This window comes from Monodelphis domestica, chromosome 1 (assembly GCF_027887165.1).
Source record: "Monodelphis domestica isolate mMonDom1 chromosome 1, mMonDom1.pri, whole genome shotgun sequence".
Lineage (NCBI taxonomy): Eukaryota > Metazoa > Chordata > Mammalia > Didelphimorphia > Didelphidae > Monodelphis > Monodelphis domestica.
In genome coordinates, this window is record NC_077227.1 from 522,931,188 (window position 1) to 522,947,479 (window position 16,292).

Sequence of the window (16,292 nt, forward strand, 5' to 3'; positions counted from 1 at the left end):
TCCCTGCTAGCCTTGCTTATTTCTTCACTCTTCTTCCAGTCTCTTCCTGACTCTGGGTTTCTCCATCATGCTCCTCCATTCTATGCTTTTCAGTATCCTCTTATGTGTTGTCTTATGTGTTATTAAAATGTAAAAGCCTTCTTTCCCCTTGTTTTGGATTCCCAGTACTTATTTCACCTTGCCTGGTACATAGTCAATCAATCAATAAACATGTATTAAGTCCCTACTATTTTACACAGCTAAGTGCTGGGAACCCAAAGAAAGGCAAAAGACAATCCTTGTTCTCAAGGAGCTCACAATCTCCCATCTCTAGGACTGGCTCTTAATCCACTGAGCTACCCAGCTGCCCCCCCCCTTTTCTTTTTAACCCTTACCTTCCGTCTTGGAGTCAATACTGTGTATTAGCTCCAAGGCAGAAGAGTGGTAAGGGCTAGGCAGTGGGGGTCAAGTGACTTGCCCAGGGTCACACAGCTAGGAAGTGGCTGAGGCCAGATTTGAACCTAGGAGCTCACAATCTAATGGAGACAATATGAAAATGACCTTGTACAAACAAGCTATAAACAGGATAAACTGAAAATAATCAACAGAGAGGAGGCACCAGAACTAATAGACACAGGGAAAGGTTTCCCATACAAGGTAAGATTTTAGCCAGGACTTGAAGGACACATTAAGCACTACAGAAATGCTTATTGAGCATTTCAAAGGTTAGCACATAGAAAGAAATTAGACTTATTTTGCTTGATCTCAGGGGTCAAAACCTAAAACTTTTCCCACAGTCAAACTGAGGTATGATGTCAAGAAAAATATCCTAACAATTTGAGTTGCCAGATGGAACAGTGGATAGAAGACCTGGGCTTGGAGTCAGGAACACTTGAGTTCAAATTTGTCCTTATATATTTACTATCTGTGTGAAAAGTGAAAGTCACTTAACCCTCTTTGCCTCAGTTTCCTCATATGGAAAATGAGCCAGAGAAGGAAATGGCAAGGCACTCCAGTATCTTTAACAGGAAATCCCCAAATGAGGTTACAAAGAGTTGGACATGCCTGAGAAACAAATGAACAAAAGAGTAAAATGGCTTTCCATGGCTTGTAGAAGGTTCCTCTTCATTAGAAGTCTTCAAAGGGACAGTGGATTAAGAGTCAGGCCTGGAGATGGGAGGTCCTGGGTTCAAATCTAGCCTCAGAGACTTCCCAAATATGAGACCCTGTGAAAGTCACTTAAGCCCCATTATCTAACCCTTACCTCTCTCCTGCCTTAGAACCAAAGACAGTATTGATCCAAAGATGGAAGGTAAGGGTTTAAAAAAGAAATCTTCAAGCAGAGGCTGAATGTTGCAGTGGTTAGGAAGGGAGGGTGGCTCTTGTTTATGTATGACTAGATGTCTTTTGAGCTCCCCTCCATCTCTGAACTTCTATAATATTGGATGAGTCGAGACTTCCGGTTAAGATGGCGGCTTAGAGAAAGCTGAAGTTCAGATCTCCGGAAAACCCTTCCCGACCGATCTCAAACTAGAAGCTCCTAAGGCGCCGAAATTCAAAACGATCAACAGCACAGACCCTGGGAACCCTCCTCCTGGACCTGGACCCGGTTCAAAAGATACGGCTCCCCTTAAAAGCCAGAACCCGAGATCCCTCGGACCTCAGGGGTAGGAGCGCAGAGTCCAAGGCTCCCGGAAGCCGCAGCCTGGCCGGGCTCAGAGAGCAGGGTCTGAGGAACAACAACCCTCAGGGTCTTCTACCCAAGTCCTAGTCCGGGTGAAAGTTACTGCCTGGGGCCTCCGCTGCAAAGAGCCGGTAGGTCCGGGTGAAAGTTACTGCCTGGGGCCTCCGCTGCAGAGAGCTGGTCAAAACAACAGCAACCCTCAGGGCGGGCAAGACAGCCTCACGGGCTGGATCCTGCTATCCAAGTCTCAGTGAAAGTCTGTGCTCTCGGAGCTTGGGGAAGCGGCAGCCCATCCCCCCGCAGGCCGACGAAACAGCCTCACGGCCAGGGATTCTGAAGGCAACTTCCGGAAATCGAGCCAGGGGGAGAGTGTGGCCTCGTGGTCCGACCCTTCCATTCCAGTTCCAGTGAGGCATATTCAGTTTAACCCAGGGAACGCTCATAGAACCAACATCTGCCCAGGACTAAAGCCTCTGATCACCAGACAAAGACAAGAAAAGCCAATCCTCCACGTTCAGAGATGACAAACTCCACAGAAGCACAGAAGCCCCAAAATACCAAGAAAAATAAGAAGAAAGGGGCGACTCTGGACACATTCTATGGAGCCAAAATACAAAATACAGAGCAGATAGAAGAAGATATACAAGAAAATTCTCCAAAATCTTCCAAAGGAAATAGAAACTCTCCACAAACACATGAAGAATTTGAATCAGAAAGGACCAAAAAGATGGAAGCCCTCTGGGAGGAAAAGTGGGAAATGATGCAAAAGAAATTCACGCATCTACAAAACCAGTTTGACCAAACTGTAAAAGAAAACCAGGCTTTAAAGCAAGAACTAATAAAGCAAAGCCAAAACACCAAGAAATTAGAAGAGAACATAAAATATCTCACCGACAAGGTGATAGATCTGGAAAACAGGGGGAGAAGAGAAAATTTAAGAATAATTGGACTCCCAGAAAAGCCAGAAATAAACACCAAACTGGACATGGTGATACAAGATATAATCAAAGAAAATTGCCCAGAGATTCTAGAACAAGGGGGCAATACAGCCACTGACAGAGCTCACAGAACACCTTCTACACTAAACCCCCAAAAGACAACTCCCAGGAATGTAATTGCCAAATTCCAAAGCTATCAAACAAAAGAAAAAATCCTACAGGAAGCCAGAAAAAGACAATTTAGATATAAAGGAATGCCAATCAGGGTCACACAAGACCTTGCAAGTTCTACGCTGAATGATCGTAAGGCATGGAACATGATCTTCAGAAAGGCAAGAGAGCTGGGTCTCCAACCAAGAATCAGCTACCCAGCAAAACTGACTATATACTTCCAAGGGAAAGTATGGGCATTCAACAAAATAGAAGACTTCCAACTTTTTGCAAAGAAAAGACCAGAGCTCTGTGGAAAGTTTGATACCGAAAATCAAAGAGCAAGGAATACCTGAAAAGGTAAATATTAAGGAAAGGGGAAAAATGTTATCTTCTTTTACTCAAACTCTCTTCTATAAGGACTACATTTATATCAACCTATGTATACTAATATGTGGGGAAAATGTAATGTATAAATAGGGGGTAAAGAAAGACCAAATAGAATAATGGTTCTCACACAAAGATTCACAGGGGAAGGGGAGGGGAAGAAAACTCCTATAAGAAGGAGAGGAAGAGAGGGGGGGGTTTACTTAAACCTCAATCTCAGGGAAATCAACTCTGAGAGGGAAAAACATCCAGATCCATTGGGATCTTGAATTCTATCTTACCCAACAAGGGTAAGGAGAAGGGAAAACCAAGGGGGGGAGGGGGAGAGGGAGAACAAAAAGGGAGGGAAAGAGAGGGGGGAGGGGGAGGGAACAAAAAGGGAGGGACTAAAAAGGGAAACATCAAGGGAGGGGACAAGGGGGACTGATTCAAAGTAAATCACTGGACTAAAAGGTAGAGCCGAAGAAGAAAAGGTTAGAATTAGGGAAGGCAATCAAAATGCCAGGGAGTCCACAAATGACAATCATAACTTTGAACGTGAATGGGATGAACTCACCCATAAAACGTAGACGAATAGCTGAATGGATTAGAATCCAAAACCCTACCATATGTTGTCTTCAAGAAACACACATGAGGCGGGTTGACACCCACAAGGTCAGAATTAAAGGATGGAGTAAGACCTTCTGGGCCTCAACTGATAGAAAGAAGGCAGGAGTGGTAATCATGATATCTGATAAAGCCAATGCAAAAATAGACCTGATCAAAAGGGATAGGGAAGGTAATTATATTTTGTTAAAAGGGACTCTAGACAATGAGGAAATATCATTAATCAACATGTATGCACCAAATAATATAGCACCCAAATTTCTAATGGAGAAACTAGGAGAATTGAAGGAAGAAATAGACAATAAAACCATACTAGTGGGAGACTTAAACCAACCATTATCAAATTTAGATAAATCAAATCAAAAAATAAATAAGAAAGAGGTAAAAGAAGTGAATTAAATCTTAGAAAAATTAGAATTAATAGACATATGGAGAAAAATAAATAGGGATAAAAAGGAATACACCTTCTTCTCAGCACCACATGGCACATTCACAAAAATTGACCATACATTAGGTCACAGAAACATGGCACACAAATGCAAAAAAGCAGAAATAATGAATGCAGCCTTCTCAGATCACAAGGCAATAAAAATAATGATTAGTAATGGTACATGGAAAACCAAATCTAAAACCAATTGGAAATTAAACAATATGATACTCCAAAACCATTTAGCTAAAGAAGAAATCATAGAAACAATTAATAATTTCATCAAGGAAAATGACAATGGCGAAACATCCTTTCAAACCTTTTGGGATGCAGCCAAAGCGGTAATCAGAGGCAAATTCATATCCCTGAAAGCTCATATTAACAAACAAGGGAGAGCAGAGATCAATCAATTGGAAATGCAATTGAAAAAACTCGAAAGCGATCAAATTAAAAACCCCCAGCAGAAAACCAAATTAGAAATCCTAAAAATTAAGGGAGAAATTAATAAAATCGAAAGTGATAGAACTATTGATTTAATAAATAAGACAAGAAGCTGGTACTTTGAAAAAACAAACAAAATAGACAAAGTACTGGTCAATCTAATTAAAAAAAGGAAGGAAGAAAAGCAAATTCACAGCATTAAAGATGAAAAGGGGGACAGCACCTCCAATGAGGAGGGAATTAAGGCAATCATTAGAAATTACTTTGCCCAATTATATGGCAATAAATACACCAATTTAGGAGAAATGGATGAATATATACAAAAATACAAACTGCCTAGACTAACAGAAGAAGAAATAGAATTCTTAAATAATCCCATATCAGAAATTGAAATCCATCAAGCCATCAAAGAACTTCCTAAGAAAAAATCCCCAGGGCCTGATGGATTCACCTGTGAATTCTATCAAACATTCAGAGAACAGTTAACCCCAATACTATACAAACTATTTGACATAATAAGCAAAGAGGGAGTTCTACCAAACTCCTTTTACGACACAAACATGGTACTGATTCCAAAACCAGGCAGGTCAAAAACAGAGAAAGAAAACTATAGACCAATCTCCCTAATGAATATAGATGCAAAAATTTTAAATAGGATACTAGCAAAAAGACTCCAGCAAGTGATCAGAAGGATCATTCACCATGATCAAGTAGGATTCATACCAGGGATGCAGGGCTGGTTCAACATTAGGAAAACCATCCACATAATTGACCACATCAACAAGCAAACTAGCAAGAACCACATGATTATTTCAATAGATGCAGAAAAAGCCTTTGATAAAATACAACACCCATTCCTATTAAAAACACTAGAAAGCATAGGAATAGAAGGGTCATTCCTAAAAATAATAAACAGTATATATCTAAAACCAACAGCTAATATCATCTGCAATGGGGATAAACTAGATGCATTCCCAATAAGATCAGGAGTGAAACAAGGATGCCCATTATCACCTCTACTATTTGACATTGTACTAGAAACACTAGCAGTAGCAATTAGAGAAGATAAAGAAATTGAAGGCATCAGAATAGGCAAGGAGGAGACCAAGTTATCACTCTTTGCGGATGACATGATGGTCTACTTAAAGAATCCTAGAGATTCAACCAAAAAGCTAATTGAAATAATCAACAACTTTAGCAAAGTTGCAGGATACAAAATAAACCCACATAAATCATCAGCTTTTCTATATATCTCCAACACAGCTCAGCAGCAAGAACTAGAAAGAGAAATCCCATTCAAAATCACCTTAGACAAAATAAAATACCTAGGAATCTATCTCCCAAGACAAACACAGGAACTATATGAACACAACTACAAAACACTCGCCACACAACTAAAACTAGACTTGAACAATTGGAAAAACATTAACTGCTCATGGATAGGACGAGCCAATATAATAAAAATGACCATCCTACCCAAACTTATTTATCTATTTAGTGCCATACCCATTGAACTACCAAAATACTTCTTCACTGATTTAGAAAAAACCATAACAAAGTTCATTTGGAAGAACAAAAGATCAAGGATATCCAGGGAAATAATGAAAAAAAACACATATGATGGGGGCCTTGCAGTCCCAGACCTCAAACTATATTACAAAGCAGCAGTCATCAAAACAATTTGGTACTGGCTAAGAAACAGAAAGGAAGATCAGTGGAATAGACTGGGGGAAAACGACCTCAGCAAGACAGTATACGATAAACCCAAAGATCCCAGCTTTTGGGACAAAAATCCACTATTCGATAAAAACTGCTGGGAAAATTGGAAGACAGTGTGGGAGAGACTAGGAATAGATCAACACCTCACACCCTACACCAAGATAAATTCAAAATGGGTGAGTGACTTAAACATAAAGAAGGAAACCATAAGTAAATTGGGTAAACACAGAATAGTATACATGTCAGACCTTTGGGAGGGGAAAGGCTTTAAAACCAAGCAAGATATAGAAAGAATCACAAAATGTAAAATAAATAATTTTGACTACATCAAACTAAAAAGCTTTTGTACAAACAAAACCAATATAACTAAAATCAGAAGGGAAACAACAAATTGGGAAAAAATCTTCATAGAAACCTCTGACAAAGGTTTAATTACTCATATTTATAAAGAGCTAAATCAATTGTACAAAAAATCAAGCCATTCTCCAATTGATAAATGGGCAAGGGAAATGGATAGGCAGTTCTCAGATAAAGAAATCAAAACTATTAACAAGCACATGAAGAAGTGTTCTACATCTCTTATAATCAGAGAGATGCAAATCAAAACAACTCTGAGGTATCACCTCACACCTAGCAGATTGGCTAACATAACAGCAAAGGAAAGTAATGAATGCTGGAGGGGATGTGGCAAAGTAGGGACATTAATTCATTGCTGGTGGAGTTGTGAACTGATCCAACCATTCTGGAGGGCAATTTGGAACTATGCCCAAAGGGCGACAAAAGAATATCTACCCTTTGACCCAGCCATAGCACTGCTGGGTCTGTACCCCAAAGAGATAATGGACACAAAGACTTGTACAAAAATATTCATAGCTGCGCTCTTTGTGGTGGCCCAAAACTGGAAAACGAGGGGATGCCCATCAATTGGGGAATGGCTGAACAAACTGTGGTATATGTTGGTGATGGAATACTATTGTGCTCAAAGGAATAATAAAGTGGAGAAGTTCCATGGAGACTGGAACAACCTCCAGGAAGTGATGCAGAGCGAGAGGAGCAGAACCAGGAGAACATTGTACACAGAGACTAATACACTGTGGTATAATCGAACGTAATGGACTTCTACATTAGGGGCGGTGTAATGTCCCTGAACAACTTTCAGGGATCCAGGAGAAAAAAAACACCATTCATAAGCAAAGGATAAACTATGGGAGTGGAAACACCGAGAAAAAGCAACTGCCTGAATACAGAGGTTGAGGGGACATGACAGAGGATAGACTTTAAATGAACACTCTAATGCAAATACTATCAACAAAGCAATGGGTTCAAATCAAGAAAACATCTAATGCCCAGTGGACTTACGCGTCGGCTATGGGGGGTGGGGGGGAGGAAAAGAAAATGATCTATGTCTTTAATGAATAATGCTTGGAAATGATCAAATAAAATATATTTAAAAAAAAAAGAAAAAAGAAAAAAAAACAAACAGCAAAGTGTTTGGCACATAGTAGGCATTCAATAAATGCTTATTGGCTGGCAAAAAAAAAAAATATTGGATGAGTCAATTTACCTCCCTTGGCCTTAGTTTGCTTATCAAAAAAATGAGAGGTTATTAGATTAGATCACCTCCAAATTGCTTTTTAATTTTAAATAGAATTAACTTTTTAACATGAATTTATTTGTTTATTTGTAATATTAAAATATCCAGGTAACCCTCCTTCCTTTCCCTCCACCCATTAAATAGACGTCATTTGACAAAAAAGATATATGTGTGTGTATATATATACATATATGTATATGTATATATAGAAATGTCTTGCTTATTTCTCTTTATCAATTCTTTCTTTGGAAGTGGACATACACAAGTCATTCTTCAAACAATATTTTTTATTGCTAAATATGACATTCTCTTGGTTCTACTCATTTTGCTCTTCATAACTTCAAGTAGGACTTTCCATGTTGTGTTTTTAACTTAGCTTGTTTATCATTTCTTATAGCACAGTAGTATTCCGTCACAATTATATGCCACAACTTGTTTATCATTCCCCAATTAATTATGGGTAACTCTTCAATTTCTAGTTCTTTGACACCAGAAAGAGAGCTGTTATAAACATTTTAAAATACATAGGTTCTTTTCCTTTTTCCTTGGGTCAATTAAATCTAATTACCTTAATGATATCATTGCCTTTTTTCACATGTCAGTGCTTAATATAGTACCTGGCCCAAAGTATACAGTTAGTAAATGCTTATTGACTAATTGACTGATATACAGTATTTGCCTTCTCCCCACATTTCCCTTTATTATTTGTGTGTCCTTGTTCAAAGTCACTTAACTTTTCCAGCATCAATGTCTTCATCTATGAAGGGGGTCCCCAAACTACGGTCCTCAGGCCATGTGTGGCCCCCAGAGGCCATTTATTCGGCCTCCACCGCACTTCCGGAAGGGGCGCCTCTTTCGTTGGTGGTCAGTGAGAGGAGCACTGTATGTAGCGGCACCGTAAAGCACAGCGTCACTCATGTACAGTACTACTTCCGGTGACATAATCCTTTGCATGGCACCTTGTTCTAAGAGTAACTGAATGAGAACGAGGTGCTGCTCAAGGATTATGTGGCTGCACAATGGAAGACGTCAGCATGGTGAGCAGCGCTCTGGGGGAGGGGATTCCACACTGTGTATACTGCTGCCCAGTATAGTGGTGGCAGTGATAAGACTGCAAGATGAGACAGGCCCATCACAGTCAGTGCTGCAGCCTCCGCTACCCCAGACAGCGCTATACAGTGTCACAGACCCAGCACCACCTCCAGTACTGTATACAGACATCGGATAGTGGTGATCTGACCTGTGACATCAGTGCTGGGCCTCTACTGTGAGAAGCCCACCACTGCCACTCAGTGTTTTATAAGACACCCCCTATTTTTGGGGGGACAAATTAATATAAGGCAGTGTCTTATTTTTGGAGAAACACAGTAGTACACAGTATTAGTAGTAGGAGCCATTATGTTGTCAGTTTGTTGATTTAAATTTACTTGTTCTTTATTTTAAATAATGTATTTGTTCCCATTTTGTTTTTTTACTTTAAAATAAGATATGTGCAGTGTGCAAAAGGATTTATTTATAGTTTTTTTTAATAGTCCAGCCCTCCAACAGTCTGAGGGACAGTGAACTGACCCCCTGTGTAAAAAGTTTGGGGACCCCTGATCTACAAAATGGGAATTATAATATCTGTAGGTTCTCCCCAGGGTTGTAGTGAGACTCAAGTGAGGTCATATGTTATTTTTATACCCATTTTACTGATGAAAAAATTGAGGCAGATAAAGTGACTTGCCTTAGGGGAGGGGCAGGAATAGGGTCACATGGCTACTAAATTTCTAAGGCACAATTTGAATTCAGATTTTCCTGGCTCCAAGACCAACATTCTGCTCACTGTGTCATCTTGCTGCCTAGCACTTTTGGCACAGCTGTAGAACTTATTTAAACAAAAATCCATAAAATACTAACAGAATAAAGAACCCATTACCCCAAAGTGGTTTTAGAAAGCTGAATGTCCCCTTTCCATAAGGAGAAAAGTAAAATGATAGATGTTTTCAGAGAACATGATAAACAGGTTAAAAGTTTATAGAACTACTTTGAGAACAATCAGATCTCACTCCACAAAGCAAGAGTAAAGTTGAACAACAGTTCTACACTCCTAGATTTGTTGACTATTAACAGAAAGTGGTTTATTTCCAGATGGAGTCTATGAAATCCCTAAAATAAGAGAGTGGAAACAAAAGGCTTTTCCACTCTGATGTTCACATGAATTCAACCAATAATATATTGACACACAAGTGTTGAACAAACCTCTGAGTCATACAGATTTGTTTATAGGAGTGGAAAGGTTAATGATGGCAATTCAAGTCATTAATTACAGAAATTACTCAAAGATTAGGTTTAAGGATCCTGGAATTATAGAACTGTAAAGGAGCTGATGCCTCAATAAGTGTTAGTTGGCAGCTTGACTCTCTAAAGACCAGGAAATTTCTGCTTGAGTGAGTTCAGAAACAAGATCTCAGTTGCCTCCCATTTAGAATATCTTTAAAAAGTAAGCCATCCATACCTGTTGGGCATTCAAGGTAGGAAGTGGCTTTGTGCAGTGTTTGCAATACCTATTCCTCTACCAAGTAATGGGAGAATAAGATGGGGAGGGGATTATTTCTCCTTCCTCCTCCTCACAGATTAGTCACAGCATTTTAAAGCATCTTTAAGATGGTACAGCAAGGTAACAGTGGATAGAGTGCCAGGCCTGGAGTTAGGAAGATTCATCTTTTTGAGTTCAAATCTGGCCTCAGACACTTCCTAGCTGTGTGATCCTGGGCAAGTCACTTAACCATGTTTGCCTCAGTTTCCTCATCTGTAAAATGAACTGGAGAAGGAAATGTCAAACCACTCCACTATCTCTGCCAAGAAACCCCCAAATTAGGGTCATGAAGAGTCAGACCCAATGAAAAGACTGAATAACAACACTCCCTATAGTAGATACCCTATCATCCAGGTCTTTCATTGGCAACAGGGATCAAGTGAGACAGAGTCAGGTCAGGAATCAGCTTTAATGAACATGACCCCTGGCTATAGAGAAGAGAGCCAACTGTGAATCCAGGGAACCTTCATTGTGGCATTTGAGAACTGAGCTGAAGAAAGAAGCAAGCCCAGGGAGTCAAACTGAGTAAGCCAGCCATGAAAGATGAAACAACCAGTAGAAGCAATATATATCCCTTAGATTGTTGTGTTCTCTATGCCTATTTTTCACATTTAAACTATGCATATGTATGGGTAATTTGTATCCTAAGTTTACTGAAGACTTTGTAATTTGTGTATTTTAAAAACCTATTCCGGGACTTCTGGTCAAGATGGCGGCTTAGAGAAAGCTAAAGTCCAGATCTCCTGAAACCCTTCCTTACCGATCTCAAACCGAATGATCCTAGGGCATCGAAATTCAAAACGATCAACAGCATAGACCCCGGGAGTCCTCCTCCTGGACCTGGACCTGGATCAAAAGGTACAGAGTCCCCCCCAAAAGCCAGAACCCGAGACCACTCAGACCTAAGGGGTAGGCAGAAGGAACTTCCTAGGACCCATCCCCCCCAACCCAGAGCGCCGAGTCCGAGTCTGAGGCAGCAGAGGCAACCTCAGAGCCCCACGGCCTGCTATTCTGAAGGCCACATCCTGAAAACAACCTGACCCAGTCGAGGGGGCACCCAGATAGCAGGGAAACAGAGAGGGACGGGGGATCTCAGAACCCCCTGGGAGGAGCCCTCGGAGCTCCGGGAAGCTGCAGCCCCTCCCCCTCAGAGAGCAGGGTCTTCTGAAACAACAGCAACCCTCAGGGCTGGCAAAAGGACCTCGGGAGCTGGCTATTCTGAAGGCCACATCCTGAAAACAACCTGACCCAGTCGAAGGGGCACCTGGACAGCAGGGAAACAGAGAGAGAGAAGGGGGAGCTTGTAACCCCCTGGCTGGATCCTTCCATTGGAGTCTCATGAAAAAAGTCCCTGCCTCAAGGCATACTAAATTCAACCCAGGGAAAGCTAATCTCATTAGGAGCCCTCAGAGCTCCGGGAAGCCATGGCCCCACCCCCCTCAGACAGCAGGCTCATCTGGCCGGCCAAGGCACAGGAACAAGGGCCAAGGTAGGCTTAGAGCGTGGAAGTAAGGCAACGGAGAAACATCAGGAGGGTGCCGAGGAGAGGAGGGCAGTAACAGGGACACACCAGCAACTCCTGGCTTCCCGGGAAGACAGAACAACAACTGCATAGAACGGACAATCTGCCTAGGGCTAAAACCTCTGAACGCCAGACAGAGATAAGAAAAGCTAGTCCCCCCCACTCAGATGGAGATGGCAAACTCCACAGAAGCACAAAAGTCCCAAAATAAAAAAAGAAGAAGAAGAAGAAGAAGGGGGCGACTTTGGACACATTTTATGGAGCAAAAATACAAAACCCAGAGGAGATAGAAGAGGAAACACAAGCAAATGCTCCAAAACCTTCCAAAGGAAATGAAAACTCTCCACAAACCCATGAAGAATCTAAATCTGAAATGATCAAAAAGAACGAAGCCTTCTGGGAGGAAAAGTGGGAAATAATGCAAAAGAAATTCACGCATCTTCAAAACCAGTTTGACCAAACTGTCAAAGAAAACCAGGCTTTAAAGCAAGAACTAATAAAGCAAAGCCAAAAGACCAAGAAATTAGAAGAGAACATAAAATATCTCACTGACAAAGTGACAGATTTGGAAAATAGAGGGAGAAGAGATAATTTAAGAATAATTGGACTTCCAGAAAAGCCAGAAATAAACAGCAAACTCAACATCGTAATACAAGAGATAATCAAAGAAAATTGCCCAGAGATTCTAGAACAAGGGGGCAATACAGCCACTGACAGAGCTCACAGAACACGCTCTACACTAAACCCCCAAAAGACAACTCCCAGGAATGTAAATGCCAAATTCCAAAACTCTCAAACAAAAGAAAAAATCCTACAAGAAGCCAGAAAAAGACAATTTAGATATAAAGGAATGCCAATCAGGGTCACACAAGACCTTGCAAGTTCTACTCCGAATGATCGTAAGGCATGGAACATGATCTTCAGAAAGGCAAGAGAGCTGGGTCTTCAACCAAGAATCAGCTATCCAGCAAAACTGACTATATACTTCCAAGGGAAAGTATGGGCATTCAACAAAATAGAAGATTTCCAACTTTTTGCAATGAAAAGACCAGAGCTCTGTGGAAAGTGTGATATCAAAAATCAAAGAGCATGGAATACCTGAAAAGGTAAATATGAAGGAAAGGGAAAAGGGGAACAATGTTATCTTCTTCTTTTATTCAAACTCTCTTCTATGAGGACTACATTTATATCAATCTATGTATACTAACATGTGAGGAAAATGTAATGTGTAAATAGGGGGAAAAGAAAGACCAAATAGAATAATCTTTCTCATACAAAGATTCACACGGGAAGGGGAGGGGAAGAAAACTCCTATAAGAAGGAGAGGAAGAGAGTTTTTACTTAAACCTTACTCTCAGGGAAATGATCTCTGAGAGGGAAAAACATCCAGATCCATTGGGATTTTGAATTCTATCTTACCCAACAAGGGTAGGGAGAAGGGAAAACCGAGGGGGGGAGGGGGAGAAGGAAAACAAAGGGGGAGGGAAAGAGGGGGGGAGGGAAGGGAACAAAAAGAGAGGGACTAAAAAGGGAAACATCAAGGGAGGGGACAAGGGGGACTGATTTAAAGTAAACCACTGGACTAAAAGGTAGAGCCGAAGAAGAAAAGGTTAGAATCAGGGAAGGATATCAAAATGCCAGGGAGTCCACAAATGACAGTCCTAACTTTGAATGTGAATGGGATGAACTCACCCATAAAATGTAGACGAATAGCACAATGGATTAAAATCCAAAACCCTACCATATGTTGTCTTCAAGAAACACACATGAGGGGGTTTGACACCCACAAGGTCCTAATTAAAGGATGGAGTAAGACCTTCTGGGCCTCAACTGACAGAAAGAAGACAGGAGTGGTAATCATGATATCTGATAAAGCCAAAGCAAAAATAGACCTGATCAAAAGGGATAGGGAAGGTAATTATATTTTGTTAAAAGGGAGTTTAGATAATGAGGAAATATCACTAATCAACATGTATGCACCAAATAATATGGCACCCAAATTTCTAATGAAAAATCTAGGAGAATTGAAGGAAGAAATAGACAGTAAAACCATATTAGTGGGAGACTTAAACCAACCATTATCAAATTTAGATAAATCAAACCAAAAAATAAATAAGAGGTGAATGAAGTGAATGAAATCTTAGAAAAATTAGAATTAAAAGACATATGGAGAAAAATAAATAGGGATAAAAAGGAATACACCTTCTTCTCAGCACCACATGGCACATTCACAAAAATTGACCATACATTAGGTCACAGAAACATAGCACACAAATGCAGAAAAGCAGAAATAATAAATGCAGCCTTCTCAGATCACAAGGCAATAAAAATCATGATCAGTAAAGGTACATGGAGAACCAAATCAAAAACTAATTGGAATTTAAACAATATGATACTCCAAAATCGTTTAGTTAGAGAAGAAATCGTAGAAACAATTAATAATTTTATCAAGGAAAATGACAATGGCAAGACATCCTTTCAAACCTTTTGGGATGCAGCCAAAGCAGTAATCAGAGGTAAATTCATATCCCTGAGTGCATATATCAACAAACTAGGGAGAGCAGAGATCAATCAATTGGAAATGCAAATAAAAAAACTCGAAAGAGATCAAATTGAAAACCCCCAGCAGAAAACCAAACTAGAAATCCTAAAAATTAAGGGAGAAATTAATAAAATTGAAAGTGATAGAACTATTGATTTAATAAATAAGACAAGAAGCTGGTACTTTGAAAAAACAAACAAAATAGACAAAGTACTGGTCAATCTAATTTAAAAAAGGAAGGAAGAAAAGCAAATTAACAGCATCAAAGATGAAAAGGGGGACAGCACCTCTGATGAAGAGGAAATTAAGGCAATCATTAGAAATTACTTTGCCCAATTATATGGCAATAAATACACCAATTTAGGTGATATGGATGAATATATATAAAAATACAAACTGCCTAGACTAACAGAAGAGGAAACAGAATTCTTAAATAATCCCATATCAGAAAATGAAATCCAACAAGCCATCAAAGAACTTCCTAAGAAAAAATCCCCAGGGCCTGATGGATTCACCTGTGAATTCTATCAAACATTCAGAGAACAGTTAATCCCAATACTATACAAACTATTTGACATAATAAGCAAAGAGGGAGTTCTACCAAACTCCTTTTATGACACAAACATGGTACTAATTCCAAAGCCAGACAGGCCAAAAACAGAGAAAGAAAATTATAGACCAATCTCCCTAATGAATTTAGATGCAAAAATCTTAAATAGGATACTAGCAAAAAGACTCCAGCAAGTGATCAGAAGGGTCATCCACCATGATCAAGTAGGATTTATACCAGGGATGCAGAGCTGGTTCAATATTAGGAAAACCATCCACATAATTGACCACATCAACAAGAAAACCAACAAGAATCACATGATTATCTCAAAAGACGCAGAAAAAGCCTTTGATAAAATACAACACTCATTCCTACTAAAAACACTAGAAAGCATAGGAATAGAAGGGTCTTTCCTAAAAATAATAAACAGTATATATCTAAAACCATCAACTAATATCATCTGCAATGGGGATAAACTAGATGCATTCCCAATAACATCAGGAGTGAAACAAGGATGCCCATTATCACCTCTACTATTTGACATTGCACTAGAAACACTAGAAGTAGCAATTAGAGAAGAAAAAGAAATTGAAGGCATCAAAATAGGCAAGGAGGAGACCAAGTTATCACTCTTTGCAGATGACATGATTGTCTACCTAAAGAATCCTAGAGATGCAACCAAAAAGCTAATCGAAATAATCAACAACTTTAGCAAATTTGCAGGATACAAAATAAACCCACATAAATCATCAGCATTTCTATATATCTCCAACACAGCTCAGCAGCAAAAACTAGAAAGAGAAATCCCATTCAAAATCACCTTAGACAAAATAAAATACCTAAGAATCTATCTCCTGAGACAAACACAGGAACTATATGAACACAACTACAAAACACTCGCCACACAACTAAAACTAGACTTGAACAATTGGAAAAAAATTAACTGCTCATGGATAGGATGAGCCAATATAATAAAAATGACCATCCTACCCAAACTTATTTATCTATTTAGTGCCATATCCATTGAACTTCCAAAATATTTCTTTACTGATTTAGAAAAAAACCATAACAAAATTCATTTGGAATAACAAAAGATCAAGGATATCCAGGGAAATAATGAAAAAAAAACACAAATGATGGGGGCCTTGCAGTCCCAGACCTTAAACTATATTACA

The 16,292-nt window shown here is 39.6% G+C and overlaps 1 protein-coding gene across 1 annotated transcript in view; it reads right to left on the reverse strand.

Annotated features, from left to right (window-relative positions):
• The window catches only part of SRD5A2 (steroid 5 alpha-reductase 2), an 84,319-nt gene that overhangs the window by 63,100 nt on the left and 4,927 nt on the right, over positions 1-16,292 (reverse strand). The window lies entirely within an intron of this gene.